Below are 12,980 nucleotides of genomic sequence, written 5' to 3' on the forward strand. Positions count from 1 at the left end.
TTTTGATAGCAAGTATTTCCATATATATATAACTTTTTACCGAAAAGGCACATGGAATGGCTGATGCATTCATTCAGATAAGTCACATACGTATCTGGGCACACTGAGTAACAAACAGTTCCATTAAGACTTTCGTTTTTCAATCCATATGGCTTTATGCTTGTGCACTTGTCAACACATGTTTCATCAACGATAACCATTTTCCGAGGACACCATCTGACACAATGTCTTCCGTTTATGAGAAAAGAAAAGGGGCATCTTGGCGTACATCGATACCCATGAGTGGGATCTTCAACAAAATATGAGGAATTTGGACACTTGTTGATGTTTGAACACACATTATCTATCACAATATGGGTTTTCATTGGACACATTTGAATACATTCTTTTGTACCTTCCAACAAAACTGTTTCTTTTGGACAAGTATCAGAGTCCATACATAAATTGCCAATGTCAGTTACAACATATAATGAGTTGTTGTTGTTACAGTTTGAGGTACAAATTCTGTTTACAACATAGAATGCGTCTGCGGGACAGTTTTCGTCACATATATTTCTATTCAATACATGGTCCTCCGAACATTCTCGAACACAAGTTCTGTTGTCTTTATATAAAAATGGAAATGATCCAAAGCACTGTTCTACACATGTAGATGAATAGTGCAATAAACCTTCCGGACATTGACTGAAGCAAGTGTCATTGTAGAGAAAATCATTTTCTTCACAATATTCAACGCAAGAAATTGTTTGATTTTCTTTTATAGACATTAAACTTTTGTACGGATGAGATTCGGGACACTGTGAAAGACAGGTGTAGTTAAATAAGGAAAAGTTTTTCGGACATTCTTTGACACATTGGCTAATGTTGCTCAGATACAGATAATATTTTTCTACTGGACAGCGAACAAGGCATTGCTGATGATAAATTGTTGATTTCAAAGCTGGATTTGCATTTACAAATGGCCGAAGAATACTACACTTCTCGACGCATTTCTTGTTCTCTATATTATCAAGGTAAGTATTATTTGGACACACAGAAACACAGACATTTTTATAAGATGCCATGTCAGGCTGACATTGTTTGATGCAGACCCATATCCTGTTGAAGGAAGATGTCTTGAGATACATCAATGGGTTTGTTGTTGGACATTCCTTTGTACAGCTTCTATTAAAAAGCAAAGGAAGCCCATGTGAACACACAGTATCGCAGGAATATCCATTAACTGCTGTAAAGTCTGGACATTCCCTTAAGCAATGTTTAATATCGCGAGAATGGAAGACAAATGGATGGGATTTTGGACAGGTTACGGAACAAGACTTTTTCCCAGAGTAACACACACCATCACAAGAATAGGCGGTCATATATGGGGCTTCCTTTGGACAGTTCATTAGACATGTTTTGTTAAAATCAACTGTATATTCGGGACAGTAATTTAGACAATACCCATTAAAACAGTATGGGAGTTGCTGATTACACATAGCTTTAAGGCATTCTAAGTTTCTGTTGGGGCTATTTATACAATATTTTATGAATCCATTGTCCTGTTTGAATGTCAAAATTGGGCAGTTGTCGAAACATTTTTCTTGAAAAACATACTGATTTCCTGGACATGTTTCTTTGCAAAAGGTTTTTGAAACATAGTGTGTTTTAGAATCATATATCCGTGTTGTTACAGTCACTTCTGTTGGCAAGCAGTTTGTTTTAAGAGCCTGAAAAGGAGCATAAATGAAATCTAAATTAAAACATAAAAATTAAACATGAAAATTTTGAAATACATATTTAAGAGGAAAATATCTCGTTTTAACTAATTATGAGTTAACAATGTAAATAATATTTACAACATGAATTTATTGCAATTGACATCGTATCGAGTCAGTTTCTGAATTGTACAACGGTAGGATGTATTCATTTGCCTTCTGTTTATTTGAAAGCGGAGATGCAAAATATAAATGCATCAACATTCAATAATTTCAGGGTTTAATATTGTTCAGAAAAAAGTCATCATAGCCAATTAATGTGTCTTTTTCATTCGCATTTATTATTTTTGCGTGATTTTTAATAATAAAAGATGTATACATATATGTCCTTTCGTTTTATTACCTAATGCAAAACCTTCCATAAATTTAATATTTGCAATTGTAATTCAAAAAACCTTAATAAATTAAATAATCTATGGTATTGTATACATATTTCATATACAACACCTTACGGCGTCACATTTTTGTATTTTTTCTCCATCTGTTAAACATATTTATTTTTAAAAAATGAAGTTTGTTATCTTGAATCTGAAAAACTTAAAGGGAAATCTAAAGAGAATGATTTTCCTTACCTCTAAGTGAACAAAAATACTATGGAAATGAAGTATCTCAAATATTAAGCCGATGATCCTCATTTTATATCTATGTGGTTGTGTCGAAAGTTTGAACCATTGAATCTGACAAAAAATAAATACACGAAACAAAATTCGCCGATCATGCAGGCACGGATGAAAATGAATCCTTGATCCCTTGTCAAGAGGATCACATGTTCAAACACTAGAATTTTCATTAAATGTGATTGATAATACATATAATCTCAAGATGAAATGCCATGTTGAAGAAACTGGAGGTGAAATATCAACGACTGAATTAATAACGATAACAACGACTGAATTAATAACGATAACAACGACTGAATTAATAACGATAAAGATATGAGAGTCGGTTTGTAAGTTGTTAAAATATTTAACCTAAAAATATCTAGATAAAAAGTTACAGATTTCAAAAATTCATAGTTGTGTGACTAGTATAAAAATATTTTGCATGCTTTTCCTTATATACAGTAAACATCCAAATATTTTTGCGTTTCATAAAGTCATGAACTTGTCCTAAGGTTTTCAGAAAGAAGCACATCAGAACATGAAATATCTCAAAAATTTGAATTTTTACCTTGGTTTTCCTTATTTAGTAAATGGATTGCTATGTTTGTGCACAAAAGTAGGTCGAGCATAAAATACCTGTGTGTATGAAACGTTTATAAGAAAAATACGAAGGCAAAAATGAAACTGGGACAACTGGTATCCTTTGCGCAGTGAATGTCAACCTTCGTTTTTGTGTGAGAGATAGTATTACATGTACAAGGCTTTCCAAACGTTTTTGAAATAATGCATATTCATTCGGAAAATCCTGTATTTGGTATGAATCATCAATTTGGGTTTTCCTCAGGTTGATGAGTGACAAAATGATTTTTTTCCCCTGACGTTTGTCGTAAAAAATGTTCTGAAAGTGGCATAATATCATAAAACCTTGCATTCTAAACGCATATAAAGAAACCTAAAATAATCTTCTTACCCATGCAATAACAAATTTTTTCTTTCAGGTTGTGTAATTTTGATTTGTATTAAAAGAAATTATGCTAGTCTGAAGTATGTTGACTAAGCATTTTTACCCGTTGTATTATTTCTTATATATTTCATGAAATATGAAAGTAACAGTATATTAGTAATTATCTTGAAAGAATAAAGAATTCAGAATGGCAGTATCTGTCACAACTTTATTTTGTTTTACTTTTGAGGTAATTAAAAAATAAAACAATGGTAACAAAACAATGGACAATGATCAAGTATTATAGCAAGTGTCAATGAGTAAGCGCCGATCCTCAATCTGGCATTTGGCGCATACAGTTTGCAAAACAAGGAGCCACATGGTGCTGACAACCCTGGAAGGTAACCAGAAGTTGTCAGCGATGGCTTGTTGCAAAATTCTGCAGAGCGTCGGTATGAATTGCAGTCTGGGAGGGTCATTTAAGCCCTGACTATGGTCGATGTGGCACTGGAATCATAATATTATAACAGCAGAACTTGTACAACGAAGATTTATGCTCTAACGTGTCTATACCGAAAAACTATATGTATATATATAAAAAATATCTGGCAAGTGTGAGGAAGATGTATCTACAATGTACATGTGTAAAATGGTAGGTGATGGTCTATGTAGTGTTGGTGTAGCCTAATAATAATTAAGATGGTGAAGGTATGGGCATTGGAAGTTAATGTAAATATTGAGTATGTGCATGTATACAAAAGGAAGGTAGAAAACTCTTTTTGAAGCTAATTCGGGTTTGGGGTATTGTGAATGTTTTTGTAAACGGCCTGACGCGATAAATCCTCTCAATATACTTTACTTACAATATATATCTTGCTTAATACAATACCCCAAACCCGAATTTGCCTCAAAAAGAGTGTCCTACCCTTCCTTTTTTATGCATACACAGTGCCCGTGGGTGAGAGTGGTTGGGTGTTCAAAATTGATGAAGCGGAAAGGATGGGCGCACAGGCGCATTTTATGACCTGGGACTACTTGGGAAATTTGGTTAAGGGAGCAGAGGTATCGCGCTTAGACTATTCTTCTTCGATAACTGGCACGTACCGCACATGGCGGTAAATGCAATTATGCTCAATAGTCCAATTAAACAAGAGAGCAGAGCAAATACAGACCCCTGAAAACATCAGAGGTGGGATTAGGTGTCATGGAGGAGTGAGCATCTGTATATCTAGTAACAAAAATGAGAAGCAGTAAAAAGATAAATATTAAATATTTTATTATGTACAAAGAAGATTGATTGATTGATTGATTGTATGTTGTTTAACGTCCCTCTCGAGAATTTTTCACTCATATGGAGACGCCACCACTTGCCGGTGGAGAACTGCAAATTTTGTCCTATACTCCAGCCAGCACCTACTGCGACATGGGACCTCGGTTTATACGGTCTCATCCGAAGGACTGGTCTCCACGTCCCACAGTGGGATTCGAACCCGCGACGTAAGGATCAACTCCTTACTTCGCGACTCTAGAGCAGACGCTCTAACCACTGCGCCACGCGGGCGACGTACAAAGAAGAAAAGAGAGTCAAAATGTTACCGATTTTTTTTTTTAAATTAACAATAAATAGCACACAGAACAATCAAGGCATTAAATCTGGAAAAAAAAAAGAAAAGGAAACTTGCATGCGGACTTTCCTTTATTCAGTGAATGGAAGGTGTCCTATGTGATCCAGAAAAAAAATATTTCATAGGATTATCTAACGTTAAGGAAAATGTACTGAAAAAATTTTTCAAATGTCTTTGTGAAACTACAAATGAGGAAATCGCTTTATATCTTCATAAACCCATAAGCTCATCGCGTGACGGAACTGCCTTGTGTGGCATAATAATGCACTGAGCCGGGCTTGTTGACATATATAAAATTAATGTTAATTAATATCTAATTTTTTATTGAATCAATAACCAAGTAAAATGACCTTCGTCGTGTATCAAATTTACACCTGATCAAACTGTTTGATTATATCATAACCCCCCCCCCCCCCAATTAATTAAAAAATAATAATAAAAAATAATTTTAAAAAAAAGGTATGCTGGTAAAAGTACAAAGAACTGAGTCAAGTGGTTCCCCTTTACATTTAAATGACAAGCTGCTTACTTTCTGCTTTTGAGAATAACTGATAGCTCTAAATACTTTCTACATTTAACATTTTTCGAAATTTAACCATTACATAGAAATAACAATTGCTTTATCTGAATTTTCTTTATCATCTTAGTTTCATTTTTGATCAATAAATAGAAAAATTCAAATTTCTTGATGTACATTACTAAAAAAGTGTATTTGAAAAGCAACTCAATAGTTCTAATAAAATCCAAAAACGACATTTCAAAAATTCAACATTCCTTATTAAAAAAGGGTGTACTTTTAGGTTGTATATTAAAAAAAACATTTAAACAGCAATTAAATGAGCTTATTTTAGCCTTATCAAGCTTCCTTACCAATAAATTTATTTCTGCTTTATTACTTTATTCACAAAATACACAATGGACAGGCAAAGCCTAACCTTTTATCAGTGAAGAAAATACAATTCTATATACAAAACGAAATACAAAACAATCAGCTTTAAATAAAATCAACAGACTCAATTGCAAAATCAACAGACTCCTTCGCAAAACGAAAGATCACCGATGCAAAACCAATAGTCATTGACTGATTTGATGCTAGATGGCGTGCATGAAAGAACAGTCACAATCTGAATTAATACCAGACGGCGCGCGAGTCTGTAAATTATGGGAAACCATAAAAATGTTTTCTGCATTACTTTGTTTGATTCAATGTTTACAAACAAGTGGCTGTGTTATCTTTCCAGCCCTCAAAATATTGTAACTATTATTCTATTGAATCAAGGATCAAATACAAGTGCTCCTGAGGTGTATGAATTATTTTATTATTACTTTTAATCAGTTACTAAACAAACATAACAAACTCAGAAAGTTTTGTTTGCTTTGGGGGGTGGGGCGGGGGGGATGGGGGTGTCCAGCAATCAACAACAACAACAAAAACAATAAACGAAAAATGTGAATTTGTGGTATGTAAAAAATTAAGGGAGGGGGTTAAATACACTAGCCTTCAAAAATAACTTACGTGGAAGGCACTTTTGTCTATATTTTTGTAAAGGGTTCATTTTAATTGGGCTATTTCATCTTTATGTCCATTATTTTTATCTACAGTTAACGAACTTAAAAATTCTAGGGGGTGGGTCAAGAGGTCTATGACCGTTTATTTCTCTATAACTACGAATATTGTAGCTGACATGCGTGGTTTGATTATTATTTTAATAATGCCGTAGTATTGATATTTTTTTTTTCTCCAAGAAAGTAGGGGAAGGGCTATACATGTATATATTGTACAATGGAGGAAAAGTCAAATGCAAATCTAAAGTTAAGACATACTTGAAATTACGGGTGCACCTCAGTTCAATAGCTGCAAAAGACAATAAATATGGTATTGTAAGAACAAGGCTGTTTACAGGTCTATTTAATATCGAGATTCCATCTTTATATATACAAATATACTGCTTTTTGATGGAAACTTTAATTTTTAATGGATCCTGGAATCCCTCTTTCCCACATTTTACGCGTTGACAAATTGCAAGTCTTCGAAATACAATGTTGTGCATTGACATGATGTTTTCTTTTACATTTTGCACAGGATATTTAAAAATAAACAGGTTGTGATAGTACAATTCGCAAGTTACAAATTTATAATCTACAGATTAACCTTTATTTTTAAGAAACAGAGTTGAACCCTTCAGCATTCCATAATTTACAGACTCACGCTCCAACTACCTTTACACTGTTCGTTTTTGCACGACATCTCGAGTCAATTAAATTAATGTCTGTTGGTTTTTGTTCGTTTTCCAACAGCGTCTGTTGATTTTGCAAGTGAGTCTGTCGATTTTTTTTTTTTTTTGTTGTTTTGTTTTGTTTGATTTTTGTTTCAGTATGTTTTTTGCAAAACTAAGTTTACGTTTTACATCAGTTTTTTTTTCCCTTGCGTACCGCTACCCATACATATGTCAAGTAATATCTAAAAGCATTTATCGATATGATCTGAAGCACTTAAATACATGGCGTATTTGATATTAGATATAAATTGTACTCAAGGATCTGTCTGATTTTACGTGAACAATAAAGATATTATACAAATCTTCTTGAAAATGAATTTTCATTTCTGTTGAAAATATTAATAGTAAATATTACTTTAAGGTTTGCAATAATATCTGAAAATATGTGCAATTATTAACCTATGAGAGCGTCTGCATTATTTAGACTCGTTCAATTAGACAAAAATCTAATTGGAATAAAGGACTTCACAGTGCTTATAACATGTACAACAAAATTATGACCGCAACATCTCATTTCATAGGATGCTTTTTTGTGAAACGCATAGGTGTTGATTCTAGCACTGTAAGGAAGATAACTCAAAGACTACCTGCAGAATAGCAACGAATTGATTCGACAAAAGTCATAATGATTTTATGAAGTGAGATATTGAACACAGGTAATGCTGAAAATTTTCGATATCTGAAATACTGAATCATTTAAGGCCAATAACTTAATTTGTTTATTAGCTCTAATTAAAAGAGGTGTTGTTTTCACCAATCTTTGTCAGTTTTTCGATCAGTTAAGCTTCTGTCACAGACATTGGAAAAAACGAAAAAATTTCAATAGAAATTTAGAAAACAGCGTAGCTCAGACTGATCAAGAAGAAATCAGATGCTCCCTAAATAAAAGATTCAATTCAATTCAATTCTTTATTTTCCTTATGCCATATGGCACATCAGATAGTACGAAACAAAATATACAAAATGAAAAGTAACACTGATAATTTCAGTAGACTTCCTACATTTTATATATACTGAAACGCAAAAGAAACGCAACAAGCAGTAATCTACAAATATTTGAATTTTTCATCTAATGATTTTCAAAAATGAATACACTAAGGTAAAACTTGATTTGAAAACGTCAAAGATTTGATTAAAATGTTAAATGATTATCTCTTAGCTTTAGAAAGTAACACATGACAGTTAAAAAACACCCCCCACCCCGAACATTCAATTACAGCGTGCAAGTCTGCCATACACAACAATTGCAGCTTGATTTCTACGATGCAATAGGTTCATCAGTCGCGAGATCTGAGCGAAAGAAATATTCTTTGCCATTTTAAATGCCTGTTTTTCAGATGATGAGGTCGAATTTTCTGTAGCAAAGCGCAAAGTAGTAACCCTTGGACTTCCGGTCCAAGGGCTGTCATTCATGCTAATGATACGTAAGAGCCTGTTGAGGCGTGATATAGGTCATATTTGCATCTGCAACTCTCCATCACCTTTATTTTGAGATTTTCCTGCTAGAGCAATGGAAATGCCTTCTAAAGCCATTTTCATGAAGCCTTGGCATGGCTTACGGAAAAAGATAGGTGAATTCATTTTTCGGAACATTGCTGGTTTACTTATGATAAACAGATACAATACCTTAAAACCCCATAATATTCCCAAATATTTTGTTAAACATGCAATTTTTGATATTTGTTAAGCAGACTCAAATTTAACTTCCGGTAATGGTATGAAAATCATTCAATCGTTAAATTACCGATATTTACAAAGTTGAAGAAGTCCTTACTTTTTAGATACAAAATTATATCCTATATGTATTATTTCCCCCTAAGATATGATGTTGCGTTTCTTTTGCGTTTCAGTATATATACATATATAGACCTACATATATAAAACTATTCGATTCTTTCAGTGTTACATGTATATACTGTATATTAAATATGTACATACATATTATATGCTACACAAAATTTAGTGGTTCTAATCTTCGTTGTGAAGCGCTAAACAAAACTCTCCCCAATTTTGACATTTCTTTAACATTTTGAACACTTAACAATTGTATAAATTTAAAGATGGAATGATCTCTATCTGCAGATAGAGAATTAGATAATGGGCATCCTTGCAACGAACTATACAGTAATTTTAACATTAGAGATTCTGAAGAAGAAAATGAAGAAACATTTTCCTCTTCTTCTCTCTTAATTTATTCTTTGAGCATCTTCTGTGTTTTTGTCCAATTCATTTTCTTTATAGGATTTATGAGATTGCTTATTGTTTCTTTATCTTCATTTTTCAGAAAAAAAAGTGTATTCACTTTACTGATTTTTAGAAATCGGGTTTTGTGCAATATTTGTGCTTATTTGTGGATATGAAAGTTTAGAAAAAAAAGGTTTTCCATTATAATTCTTTGATCATGAAGAATTACTTGAGAAACTGTACATATCTGCGGCGGAGTTTTAGTGATGGAAAATCTTTTTTTTTCCAACTAAACGAATAATGAATGACTTCCATTGTCTTTCCTGTTAATAATTAATCGTTTGTCTTTTTTCTGGTACATTAGGGAATCCCTTTAAATTTAACAGATAAGTGGATAAGGATGAAGGTTCAGAAATGTTCAATTTAATTTGTATACATTTTTCCTCATTTTGCGATATGCAATTTTTAAAGAAATTGAAAGCCAATTTCCAAATCGTTCCGAGCACTATGTACAACCTTCGACATTTTTTGTAACATTAGAACCTTTTCATTTTAGCTTCTTAACGTAAACGTGATTATTGTTTCTATTTATTTTTTCTTTTTGGCATCAATATTTTCTTATCACAAAGGCAGTCACAGTTCCTTCGCTAAGCACCCGAAATCGGCAGTGAAAGACACTGATATTTCAGATGAGACCTTATAAACCGAGGTCCCGTTTTGCAAAGACACGGCGTTGGCACGATAGAGAACACTCACTGCTCAATGGCCCTAAGTGTCGAGTGTAGCTCTAATTTGAATCCTTTCTCCGGTATATGGTGACATCTCTAAATGAGTTAAAAAATTTCGAATGGGGCGTAAAATAAAATATAATTAATCAATCTTATCTTTTATATTAAAGAAGTTTTGAATGTATCTCTTAAAGTGGAAAAGGTCGTGAGTTAACCATTTATTTCCATACATAAAATCTTCTTGAAATATTGATAACAATACGAATGATTTTGTTGGAATGTTCCTTTAATAACACAAACTGTTTTAGTCTTTAAAATTTGCATTAAATCGAATAATTTTCTAATAAACCTCTAGCTGCAATAATGTAGCCCTCTCCGATTTTTTTAATCCGATAATTTCAGACGAGGGCTACAAATCCTACAATTCCACTGCATCTCCGTAATGGTGCAAATATATTTTTTTCGATACGGGCGACTTCAGGCAAAATAAATTGTTTTTGCATTCAACTTACTTCCAAAAAGACGGAATTTTTGATTTCTATCAACAACATAGCCCTTCATACGAGAAAACCAAGTAAAAATAAATCTGCGTGTTTACCAGTCGTTCTCCACAGCAGCCATGACAGTTCTTGTGTGATGTACTGAGACTTTCGATTGGAATTTAGAATCACTTTATAAGGTAAATATCGGTTAACGCTAGATGGTACAATGTACAGCTAGGCGGTAAATATCGGTGTGGATAAATGTTTGTGTTGTTTGGTATCACTAAACTTCGATAAATAAAAGCATTCCATGTGATAATTTTTTCATAAACATTGATATTTTTGCTTAAAATAATGATATGTTAATAAAATACCCACTTACTGATAATTTGAGCCGAAATTTGTGCGGTAGTGAATCACCCCCGCATTTGCACCATTACGGAGATCATAAGGAGTTGAAGCCCTCTACAAAAAAAAAAAAAAAAAAAAAAAAAAAAGAGGGCTACATTATTTATTGCAGCTAATAAACCTCATGAACAATATTTTTGTCATCCATCCTCAAAAAAATATTTAAAACATCTGAGGTAAAACAATTAGCAAAAAAAAAAAAAAAAAAAAAAATCTAAAGATATTTGCCTGAATTGTATTTAGAAAGCATACTCTATTTTAAAAGATTTTTTTTTTTCAAGGTCTATCAATATAGAATTATTTGGTATACTGATTAAAATGTAAATCTTATTATAATGTAAATCTTCTAACTTCTGCATTATTTTCACGTCAACTTTCTATTAAATGCTTACCGGTCAACTGTACGCATTTGAAAAAAAAAAAAAAAACTATTGTGTAATTATTCCACTCTAGCTTTAGAAAAGCATAGAAAAGAATATTCGTGTACAAATTGTAGTTTTAAAATTTGAAATTCAAGAGGCTCATTATTTTAATTGTATTTTAGAGAGACTTGGATTTAATTCTACGAGTGGTAATTGAACTTTTCAAAAACGGAAGTTCTTCAAAATCATGTGTCAGTTTTTAAAATTATTTACAATACCTATGTTGGATTCCTAAACTACATGAAAAACCTCAGAAACAAATATATAATGCAGTTTCCATACAGTAAATGTTCTACCAAACCTCTTTATTTATCACTTAATTTATTCACTTACCTTGTCACTGGTCATTTACAAAACTATTTTGTATTTAAAAAAAAAAGCCACTATGTAAGTAGTCCAAAATATATACGAGGGTTGTCCGTAAAGTTCGTGGACAAGCTAAAATTTAAATAAAAGTTGCGTCATAGATATTTATTATTAGCATATTTATAATCCTTTACTATATGTGAATTACAAAATGAAAATTTTTATTCAATTTTAAGTGTATAATTACAATTATTACTCCATTATTAGACTTGGGGTGGTGACCCGTAGCACAACAAAGTTTTAATTAAAAAGTTATTTATCACTTTATACATTTCATTTGTATTTTGTAAAATTCCGCGGAAATTTGGATGGCTTTTACATTTTAAGGTTGATAAAAGTTATAACGTCAAACCTGTAAAATTTGAACGTTCAAAGTTTCGAAATGCGCAGCACAGTTAAGGTGCCAAATGGAAATATCGGCGAATTTTTTAGATAGAAAATACATTCTTTACAAGGATGGGCATTTCTTTTTAGGACTTTACTATTATCGGACAAATGAAGTGTGGTTGAAAACTAAATGTTGAAGACGATTAGATTTCTTATTAAGACTTGTCACGTGATGTGGCAGTCTCGTGATTTTAGCAAATATACCTGAAGTATTGAGGTCATCTATAAATTCTAATATTGCAAGGGCATAACCAAGTTAAAAATCTAAGTTTAACATGTAATTATTTTCAACACTCTTTGTAGTTTGTGAAAAGTGCTGCAAACCTATATAGATTCTACTATCTAATTGCTAAAATTACATTTGTAGACCGTATGTTGAATATTTTGCTGGTCAAGTACATTAAATATGGATATAATTAATTCATTTGCAAGATTTCAACAGGTTCGCAGCACTTTTCAAATATCTACATACTTCTTGAGTTCATGTGTAAAAGCTTGTCATAATTCATTAAGGGTATGCCCTTGCAATATATTGATTTATCACGACCCTTCTATTACCCTTCAATGAATCTGCATACAAATGTACGACAGTATCGCTTGTCTATGGAATGTACAGGAAGTATATGAATAAAATCATAAAACAGACATCGCATCCAAGTTAATGGCCTCTTATATATCTACAATTTATATTTTATTTAATTACAAAATACATTTTTCATTGTATAAATATAACTTGATCCGCCTCTCACTGCATACAAACTGCGTCAAATTTTCCGATATGACGTCACATTGACAAG

Source organism: Saccostrea echinata, unplaced genomic scaffold (assembly GCF_033153115.1).
Source record: "Saccostrea echinata isolate AGI-Se365-2 ecotype Australia unplaced genomic scaffold, CSIRO_AGI_Sech_v1 ptg000015l, whole genome shotgun sequence".
In the NCBI taxonomy this organism is placed as follows: domain Eukaryota; kingdom Metazoa; phylum Mollusca; class Bivalvia; order Ostreida; family Ostreidae; genus Saccostrea; species Saccostrea echinata.